The sequence below is a fragment of the Mycetomoellerius zeteki genome, unplaced genomic scaffold (assembly GCF_001594055.1).
Source record: "Mycetomoellerius zeteki isolate Tzet28-1 unplaced genomic scaffold, Tzet1.0 scaffold102, whole genome shotgun sequence".
NCBI classification, from domain to species: domain Eukaryota; kingdom Metazoa; phylum Arthropoda; class Insecta; order Hymenoptera; family Formicidae; genus Mycetomoellerius; species Mycetomoellerius zeteki.
In genome coordinates, this window is record NW_017255933.1 from 1963977 (window position 1) to 1975068 (window position 11092).

The 11092-nt window shown below is 34.4% G+C and overlaps 3 long non-coding RNA genes across 4 annotated transcripts in view; 2 read left to right on the forward strand and 1 right to left on the reverse strand.

Moving 5' to 3' along the window:
* Nucleotides 1-2230, reverse strand: part of LOC108720288 (uncharacterized) — an 83204-nt gene extending 80974 nt beyond the window's left edge. For both annotated transcript variants that reach the window (XR_001936522.1, XR_001936521.1), the window contains exons 1-2: nt 1822-2230; nt 1661-1699 (exon numbers count right to left, since the gene is read on the reverse strand). This is a non-coding gene — a long non-coding RNA (uncharacterized lncRNA). The remainder of the gene's footprint in view (nt 1-1660; nt 1700-1821) is intronic.
* The window catches only part of LOC108720293 (uncharacterized), a 9900-nt gene extending 5930 nt beyond the window's left edge, over nt 1-3970 (forward strand). The window contains exon 3 of the long non-coding RNA XR_001936523.1: nt 3867-3970. This is a non-coding gene — a long non-coding RNA (uncharacterized lncRNA). The remainder of the gene's footprint in view (nt 1-3866) is intronic.
* A 408-nt stretch (nt 3971-4378) lies between these two features.
* LOC108732159 (uncharacterized) lies at nt 4379-10268 on the forward strand. The gene is made up of 3 exons (XR_001937055.1): nt 4379-4459; nt 9707-9907; nt 10128-10268. It is a non-coding gene; the product is annotated as an uncharacterized lncRNA (long non-coding RNA).
* The last annotated feature ends 824 nt before the right edge of the window (nt 10269-11092 follow it).

Genomic DNA, 11092 nt, shown 5'->3' on the forward strand with positions numbered 1-11092 from the left:
TTGTCACTAGATTTACTACACGTTTGGCGCAATTATGCAAATATTTCGAATTTGGGGGACTTTTGTCAACGATTGTATCTCAGATACAGCCTTAAATATTTATTCAATAAAAAAATAATTAAATTAAATTATAATAATTTTCTTGTATCAAATAAACATATCCTTATATTTAGAAAGTATTTAATTGATATATATATATACTTAATAAAAATAATTTATTAAAATTTAGTATATTTTTTTCAGTGTAATGAAGATCTCACTGATTTTATTTCTGCAATCAGTTGCATACCGATTTGGACTAAAGAATGCTATCTCTAACCCTCGTAATGGCAGAGGAAGAGGGGTTATCGCTGTCCATCTCGGTTACCGAGGGATTTATTTTCAATTAGATTATCGCGGGATACAGGGAAATCACGACGGCGCCTCGTCGACAATACTCCCCCCTTTACCTCTCGTACAACATCGCTACCCATTCTCCTCGGCAATCGAGCCGCGACAATGCGAACAATGGCCGAGGCGGTCCGGCGTGACCCACGCGCCGCTTAATATCGTCGCCGATAAAGGAGCCGGTGATGTTTTACAAACAGCTATGCGCCACGCGCCGCACCCACCCCCTGTCAAAACATTCCGAACGGCCGCGCCGGTGTGCCACGATGATGGGGTAAGTCACGTGTCACCCTTCGTCTTCCCCGAGACGGCACTGGGAAATTACGAAGTGCCGGATGCAACTTTTGGGAACTATGGAGCACGAAGGATCGACTACTCTGTTTCGTGGGATATTACGGAAACTAGCGAATTTTATTAGACATTGTGCAATTATTTGGCTGTTTTTTTAACGTTTTCCTTTTTATAATTTAAGCATTTTAAGCGAAAAAATAATTTAATTTGGATAAATTATCAATTACATATGATAAATGGAAGATAAATCTGTGAAATAGCCAAATGCACTCCTATTATTTGCATTTGGTTATTTTCTTAACGTTCAACTTTTTAAATAAAGCTCACTGTAATTTAATTTGAATTACTTATCAATCTAATAATTACATATGAAAAATGAAAGATGAATCTGTGAAAAAGCAACTACTATTTTTTTAACATTCAACTTTTTCTAATGGCAATTTAATTTGGATGAATTATTAACCTAACAATTATATATATATGAAAGATAGTAAATAGAGAGATCTGTGAAATATTGTATCTGCATTATTTTTATATACTTATATCACACATCCAATTGAAATATATATATTCATATGTACATATATAATACATTCATGTACATACATGCATCTATGTATATATTCATGTATCATTTATAATATAATATTTATATGTATATAGACTCGGGCCAAAAGCTTGAAAATACTTTTTAAAAATTGACATTTTAGGGGAATTATTTATTCAAGTTTCATAACAATATGTTTTTTAACAATATAAATCCTTCAAATTCAATAACAATTGTTGAATCTAAAGAATTATTGTTAAAAAATATATTGTTATGGATATTTGAATATAAATAACTTCAAAAATGTCAATTTTTAATATTTTCAAACTTTTAGCCTGGAGTATATATACTCTTCTGCATTTTATGTGTATAATTTTTTCACAGATTCATCACCTTTACACAATTAAAAGAATTAAAGTATAATTTGTCACTCACAGAGATAATGCGTAGCGGTGGAGTTGCGTCTACGTTGATCTATAAAATATAAATATATCAAAATTTTAGCAACGCTGAAAATAATAAGAGAATTTCAGAAAATATAAATTATATTAATTTCTTACAGAGAGGTAAAAAATAAAATAATAAATAATATTTACCTCACGGTTGCTCCACCGTCGTCTGATGTCTCCCGGGCCTCCAGATTCCATCCTTGTGCATACACACACACACACACACACACACGATCGCTCAATACTTTATACGATACTTTCGTCGTTAATCCCGCACTCGTATATACTTCGTTATGTCGTAGAAGAACAATGCGAAAAAGAACATTCGATACAAAGATGGCTTTGGGTTTCGATCTCACTCGCGATATAAGTTAAAGCAAAAAGGCAGGTTAAATGAGATGCGTTCTGTTTCACGCATGATATGCATTCTTATATCGTTTTATCCTTTTTTTAATATTCGGTGAACAAATTAAGGATGAAATAATACATCATGCGTGAAACAGAAGACACTCATGTATGTAAGACTAACGTCGAATTCAGCTAACTGGTATGGAAACGCGGGATTGATTACGAATGTTGCCCGATAATTAAAAACGTCTCCCTTATCCACAACGAAATAATCACCGCGGCCGTAGATTAGATTAATAGATATTAATCATATAAGATATCTAAGGTAGTCGCCTTGATATTCACGAATCGCGGGAGATGCGTAATCGCGAAGTAGTCGTTGGATGGAAATGATTGCACCTTTTTGGAATTTTGATGCGCATTTGTCGCGATCGAGAGTTTAGATTAGGACGCGTTGTTACCAATCACTCGAGATACGCCGCGCGAATAACAACAAGGCGTACTCTAAACGGTGCGTTGCGCTACATGTGGCGAAAAGGAAAACAAACACCATACACGTCTCGTGGCCGGTCAAACGAAATATTTGGTCAAGGTAAAATATTCAACTCACTATGGCCGATATTCATAGTCAGATCTTATTTTAAGACCGTCTTAAGTAATATCTTAATGTGACCTTCTGATTGGTTCGTGACTGTACTTAAGACGGTCTTAAAATAAGATCTGACTATGGCCGGGATTTATAGTCGATTCTTATTTCAAGACCGTCTTAAGTAGTGTCTTAAGACGCTAATGCGGTTTTCTGATTGGTTCGTGACTGTACTTAAGACGGTCTTGAATATAAGAATTGACTATGGATACCCCGGCCTATGGAATTAAGGCGTGCCGAATATTCCATTCTTAAGGTGGTATTCATAGTCCGTCCTTATTTTAAAACCGTCTTAAGTAATGGCTTATGTTAATACGGCTTTCTGATTGGTTCGTGACTGTACTTAAGACGGTCTTGAATGTAAGATCTGACTATGGCCGGTATTCATAGTCGATTCTTATTTCAAGACCGTCTTAAGTAGTGTCTTAAGACGCTAATGCGGTTTTCTGATTGGTTCGTAACTTCTTAAGATCGTACTTAAGACGGTCTTGAATATAAGAACTGACTATGAATACCGGCCTATGAAGTATGAATAGAGCTGAATGCTTCAATTTATCGAACTCGGGTGCGATTCACTTCACGCTGCAAACTTAAAGCGTTTGATTGGTCAATTCGTAAAATTCTTTCTTCTGATTGGTCAAGGAAGCGTTTGCAGCATTACCGTTTTTATAAATGTAGATTAATTTGAATCTCGATTCAACTAATTCTTCATCTTTTTCTAATTCTTAGAACTAGAAAAAGATGAATAGTTGAATCGAAATTAAAATTAAACTATATCGATCGAAACGGACAAGTGGATCGCACATCTCGATAGTTGTCCATACGACTGCTCGAGTGATTCGCGCCTTACTTCACGTTCTCGATTCGGAAATCACGATCGAAGCCGCGTCGCTACATCGAAGTCATCCGCGAGGAACAATTCTCTTTCCTAAGTATCGTGAAATACAATAAAATACACAGACATATCTACGTACGAGTATAAAGTGATTAAATTCGTATATAACAATTTATAATTTCCATCACTTTCGTGTATCGTTTCGACTTTTGCTTCGAGCTCGACCGAACGAAGCAAGCTGCAACAAATATCGTCGTCTCGGCACGTCTTACGAATCGGTTATCGTGAAAGTTAAGAAACTGCAGTGTAATAATAATTAATTGCTCGTGAGAAACCACCTGCTCGCGATCGCGTCGCGAAAAGTAATGTGTGCCTTCCAACAAGCGACACAGTGCGACACAGTGATCATGTCATGTTTGTTTAACATTGGCAAACAACAAGGACGTAATGATCCATTGTGTCACACCGTGTCATTCGTGTCGCTTGTTGGAAGGCACACAATAATTGGTGCGACGATCACTCGAAACGGCGCGCGTCCTTACCCGTTCGCTCGAAGGTTTGTCCGCGTCGGAAGATCCAACATGCTCCAACATGCTCCTACCATAGCTCCTACTCACTCTCCCAAGCGCGTTGGAATGAGTAAGAACTATGGTAGGAGCATATTGGAACATGTTGGAGTATGCGACGCGAACAAACTTCGAGTTACGGTTGCGCGGGCACAACAAGGGGTGCGTTCCGATTTTCACTACCAGTGCTGAAACTACACAGTATACGTTACGTACGATATTCGGTAGATTTTCAGCACTGTCAGTGAATATCGGAACGCACCCAAGGTGACCTACGCGTGACGTAACACGTTTCTCGCGAAGTGAACGCCGAGTGTTGCGCGGTAGCGAAATAGTGCGTTACAAAATGGATGCCCGCCGAATCTCTGCTCTTCAATTTTAATAATTTCGGTAAGTGGACTGTCGCATATCACTCAACTCTTAGCACGCACGATGATTCTCCGATCTTTTATTACACACGCTGAATCGTTCGTGTTTCAGGTTAATTTTTATTACTTTTACAAGTTCACAAAAATTATTAAATGTGTGATTCTTATATATACTCTCTAAATTCTTTGGAATGGAATCTCATTCTAAAAAGTGAAAATTGAATAGTCTTGAAAAAGAGTTGCTTAATTGTCAATCTTTAAGTAAGATTTTATTTTTTAGAGTAAGATTAAAAGTTTTAGAGAGTACTTTAACATCTTTAGAAAGTAATGTAAGGTTGTATATTAAAAAAAATAGTATATAAATATTATAATTAATTGTTTAAATCTGTATATACTTAATAATATATAATTTCCATAGTTTTTTGTTGTTTCAATTTTTGCTTCGAGCAAATCGATAGAACGAAGCAAGATATTGGACAAATATTCGTCGCTGTGTCAAATATTCGTCATCTCGCTACGTCTTACGAATTGGTTATCGTAAAAGTTAAGAAACCGCAGTCTGATAATAGTTAATTGCTCGTAAAAAACCGTCGCGCCTCTTCCTCGATAAGTACCTGTCGCGATTGCGTCGCGAAAAATAATGATGCGATGACGCTCGGAACGACGTAGGTTTTCCATCTGCCGCCCTCGCCCCTCCCCCGCGAGTCGCGATCACGCGAGTATAAGATGACGTACATATACCATACGTAAAACGAACGCCGAATGCCAACTGCCGCGTACTAGTGAAATACACGTGCGTAACGCGTTGCAATTGTTACAAAGCAGATACTCGCCGAATATTCTGCTCTTCAATTAATTCCGATAAATAGATTAGGGTGTATATCAATTGCACACGAATCAATTACGCACAAGCTAATCACAGCGCTAGAAAAAAAAATAACAAGAATTCAGAAGTCGCTGTGATTGACAGTTGCAACAGTATGCAAGTGAATTATTCCCAGTGGACTATTGTCGCATATTACTTAATTTTTAGTACATAATGATTTTCTGGCTCTTTATTACACATAATAAGTTGTTCGTCCTGGGATAATTTTCATTATTTTTAGATACAAGTATATAAAAATTATTAAATGATTTATACATATATTTTATGTGTATATAAAATATATATAAGAGAAAATTATAAGAAAATATATACCATATATATATATGTATATATTTTAACATGTTTAAAATAAACTAATGGACTCGTGAGATTGCAACGCAAAAATTACACTTTTGATTATGACTTATAATGAAAGATGTTTAGAAAGTATTTATGAGATGTACTAAAAAAATTAATTAATTACTTGGCGCTCCTATAAGTATTTCTACAAAAAAATTAAATGCTGAGGACACGAATAACCCAATTATATTTTATAAGGATTAAATAAAGCACTTCTTTTTAAAATTTATCTACTTAATCGAGGAATAATCGTTATTTATATATTAAATGTGATGTGATTAATTATGATTCCTTTACCGACTAGAATATGCATGTCGATGACTGTGGAGTTGTTGTCCGATTGTTTTGTTCGGTATTAGTTTATTCAATTCGCGATGAATTTTGATTTACAATTATCCTCCTTCAGGCAAATTAATACATTAGGAATTTAGTTAAATAATTGTGTTCATGGTCAAGCAAAATGTTCGCGATATGCTAGCCATTTGCCGACAAATTCAAACAGAATACTATAGCAGATTGACATCAATTGTGTCAGTATTAACTCATTCATTGTTCTATATGTATCATATATACAGTGGTGTAATATCAGACGCCTGTATATCATATATGATACATGAGCTCTATTTTTAGGATGCACGTGTATCAGGTGTGACGATGTGCCACATATATATTTTTTGAGACTTTCAACACTTAAGTTGTGTATACTATTTTAAATATTTTACAAACTAATACTTATTTCAATATAAAGTCTATTTCTTATTTGATCAATAAAAACCAGCTAGACAGTGAAAGGATTAAACTCACATATTTTATCAATATGACATAAATAACATTGCTAGCAGAAACTGAGTAGAGTGGCAGAGATTGTGTTAATTTCTTCAATCAATCTGGCAATAGATTTCTGGTTAATAGATATTCTGGTTAGTAGATTTTGTTACATTTCTATTGGTATTCTGCTGACAAAATTTTGCAGAAACTTTGTAAAATCTATTTTCGATAAATTTGACGCTCTTACTATCTCGGTTTACTCTAAATATTTAATAATGTAATTTATATTGCTTAACACATTTCCTAAAAGTCACAATATATTTCTAAATCAGAATTAAAAAATATATACTAAATTTAAATCTATAAATATTGAATACTCAAAATAATGTTAATAATATTATAAAGAAACGACAAATATTTAATTTGGGGTTAAATTTAAATCAGGATTAGTCCGAACTTTTTGATCCACGATAAAAAAAGAGATGCGGCATAGAATTAAATGCGTTACTGATTTGTGGACAAGAACTGCAAGCTTGAGAGACAGTTTTATCGATTATGGAAGTGTTTCGACCCTAGCGAGGATCCCATAAAGGACCGTGCCAGCATAAAGCGTATGGGAAATTGTGAGAATGATGGGGGACAGGTCGGTCGCCTCAGGGAATTGGTTCGCAATATCGTAGGACTTAGAGAAGTATCATCGAAGGATAGTTTACATCGGCTAGTGCCGTGTTGCGATTAACTTTGCTCTACTTGACGGCGATTGCTTTTTCGGGCATGAGCGAAACGTGAGAATGACTTGTTAAATGCATGGATTGCGCGTGGGAACATTTCAAGCTATGAAATACATGACGTGCATTCTTAAAGCGATATTGTTTATTTAAAATTGCATATATTGAGCCAAAAAGTTAAATGAATTATTTTTTCGATGTATTATTTTGATAATTATCAGAATTAACATGTTTGCCCGGTGTAGGTAATCGCTACACGGAAAGAATGATTCTGCTGAAATATTTAAAATTTAGCCAGATATAGATCTGAAAACAATTTTGTTGATTCATCAAAGTAATTATGTAGGAAATTTTAGTATGATGAGCAATTAGTTTGAACATCCTACATAATTATTTTAATAGTTTAACAACGTTATTTGTAGATTTATATATCTAAATTTTTAGATACTTCAGCAAAACTGTTCTTTCTGTATTTTTAACTGTTCTTTCCGATTCTCTAATGTTTGCGTGTTCATTAAAATAATTCCAGTTGAGGAAACCACGTCGAGATCCGAACGTAGAATTGTTCTATGCAACAAACGTATAAAATATCTTTTTACGTCTTCAATATTTTTATGATTTTAATTTTTTGTCATAGAAATTTTTATGTTTTATGAGTATAATATGAAGTGAAAATTGGAATGAGTGGAAGAGTTCATTGAGCATTTTTTTTAATAACATCATCACGAAACGCTATGATGCTGATAACATTGTTGTTGGCAGGATAATAGTTGATAAACGATCAACATTTCGGTGATCACAAGATTTGTTAAGTACACAGACTGCTTCGCCGCAACGCGTCGACCAAACAAACGTGGCGCTATGTCAAAACGGCGTCACCCGTTTCTGATAATGCCGATTTACGATGCGCTTAACGGCCACTAATTATCTGATTTATCGTTGCACTAATGCGATTAACATCGTAGCCGGGCCTGCACCTATTCCGCGGCGGTACAGATTTGAAATTTCTCAACCATACAATTATCAGTGATTGCGCTAATGCGAAATGGTGTTTAGAGTATGGTACAGGTGCGATTCGTAATTATACGTTTAACTTGGCAATGCCGTAACAATGTCTAAAGAATGTTTATAAGATATCTATATCTTAGATCTCACATTTTCCGTTATTTAAAATAAAAATTCGAGTTTCCGAATTTTTTGGGGGATTAAAGAAGTTATACAGTCTTTTTAATAAATTTATAAATATATATATCAATAACAGAACATTATTCTTTATTTAATTTGAGATTGATTTTAATTCAAATTATTATATTAAACGTTCGGAAAGTGCGCGATAAAAGATTGTATTTAAAGTCTTCATTATGAAAAGATAAAATTTCTAAATAGTTGGGATTAGATAATGTACTATAAAGACAATATTTTATTTTTATCCACAACATTATTTATTTGAAAAATGTTACGTTAAGAAAAACTATAAATTTGCTGCTATACACACGTAGTACAAATATTTACACAAGTATCTTCTTTATTTGCATGTGCGCAAATAAATTCATAATACTTCAGGGAATATTTCCAGGAACTAAAAAATTTTCAGTTCCATAATACATGCAAATGCGTAAACAAATTTGTAAATATTAATTGAGGCAACAGCGTTATCAAACAGAGAGATACGTATTGAAAAGGTTAATCTCGCGATCAACTTTAATCCGACGTTTCGTTCCGATTACATTCGATAATTTTCCAACTACATGTTTCTCGGTGTTTCTATGGCAATATTACATTTAACCTTGCACATTGCAAGTACACACGTAAGCACGTCATTATCGTTGTACATTGTGTATATTTGCATGTGCACGTCGACTACGATTTCGCACACCCACTCTCTGTTGATTCAAAATATTGTCGCTATGTGTTCAACAATCTTCATTTAACGGTTCGAATTATTAAGATTGCACTGCATTACGCACAATGATTTATCAGCATTTGCCTGGCAAATATTCTTTTAATGTTTAAAGACCCCTCCCCTCACTCCAGGCGGCCGCCCTGCGTGGTGAGTAATTACAATGTAAATGTGTAAATATGTACAAAACATGTATCTACAGAGAGCGTGGAAATGCGAAACAATTACACAGTTTCCGAAAATATATACCGCGCAAATAATATCGCGCGTGTTTGCACATCGCGTACATTCAGATTTAAATTGCGGGTCGGGTAAAAGACGATTGAAGCTGCAAAAATGGTGTCTCGATCTTTAGTAGACAAATATTTTACGTAGCTTTATCCGACGACGTGCTATTTACTTGAATAATATCTGTAAACTTTCTGAACTTTAAAATTTATAATTAATTCGTATATCATACAGTGTATATATGTATAATAATGTAAATGAAAATATTATTTATTGTACGTATACTCGTAATAAACATTTCAGTACACAATTAATTATAATATTATTATTTATGTATAACATAGTCTTCAATATATTGCGTTGTTTTTGGAAGCAAAAAATTTTTTTGAAAATTAACTTATATCTTCTCTGTGTAATCAGGTCTTCAAATAATCATAAGACGTCAACTGTCCAACACACCTCATGCCGGTAACACCCCCATGGTGGATCCCCATAAACCCTAGCAAACGCGTCAAGATCCCACAAAAGTCTTCCGGCGGTATCCTGAGGCTGTGCTCGCCGCAGGGGTTGCGTGTCTTTTTTCGAGTGTGCCCATACAGGGGATGTTGAGAAGCTCGAAGGGTGAGTAGCCGAGCATTTACACGGTACCCAGCTGTGGCCCCGTAGTGTCCCGATGGTGTTGTATACCGCGGTTCTTTTAGAGGGGGCACGGCTTTGGGCGCGTGCTTACCTCACGCTGCGCGCTTGCCACCTGTTCCTCGACGGAGCCGCAGCGGGTGGCAAAGGGGGTAGTAAATTTGCCGTCGTTTCTATTATCTAATATATACCCGCCGATAGACAGATACGACAATAGAGACGATCTGATAAACCGACTTGCTTGATGTCGCCCGAGGGTGACCGGCAATCAGACGTGTTACTTCCGGTCTTAAAATTGATGTCAATATGCGGCGAGTTTGTATAAGATTGATAAATACGTATGATTGAAACGATAGATTATTGCAAGAGTGAAAGATTTCAAAAGAACTAACAAAAGAGTGACATAATAAAAATGTATAATAGATATAATAAATTAAGTCTTGAAGAGGCGATAGTAAAAAGCAATTTTTTAAAATATTTTCAACAAAAAATATTTTGGAAAAAATGTGCTATTTTTTATATATTTATCATTGCCGTTCTAATTATATAATTGCAATTTGGAAAGTTAAATAAAAAGAATTACGAGTTTAAAAAAGAATTAGAAGTGTAAATCACGAATTAGAGTTCTCCATTACAAGAGGATGAGAGAGGGAAAGTTTCGTTAACTCTTTGACATATTTTGAGGGTTAAAATGACATCCGTAATTCGAATATTTTATCATGTATGTAATTCTAGAGAGGGAGAAAGAGATACTGCGTTATCAAGATTTTTATTTTACTCAGCATTTAAATAAAATTGCACGACACAAAATATAAACATAATTAATGTGATGTATAAAGCTGAGTTTTATTTTTTGATTAAAAATAAAAACGTATATTCTGCTATCTATAAATTAATTATAATTGCAGTATGCAATTATAATTATGTAACTAAAATTAAATTTTGATATAAAGAATAAAAATAAAAAGAAGTATTTAGTAAAAAACATGACAAAATTAAAATTTTTATATTTAAATGATGGGAACTTTTGCAACTAAAATGAAATATTGTATAAAATTGAAAAGTTTACATCAGGTGGTCGATCAACAGTAAGTACTCTTTAAGAAGAATTACATATGTGCGATAACATCGTTATTCAAATGAAATGAAAAATCATCCCGCATGTTTTAC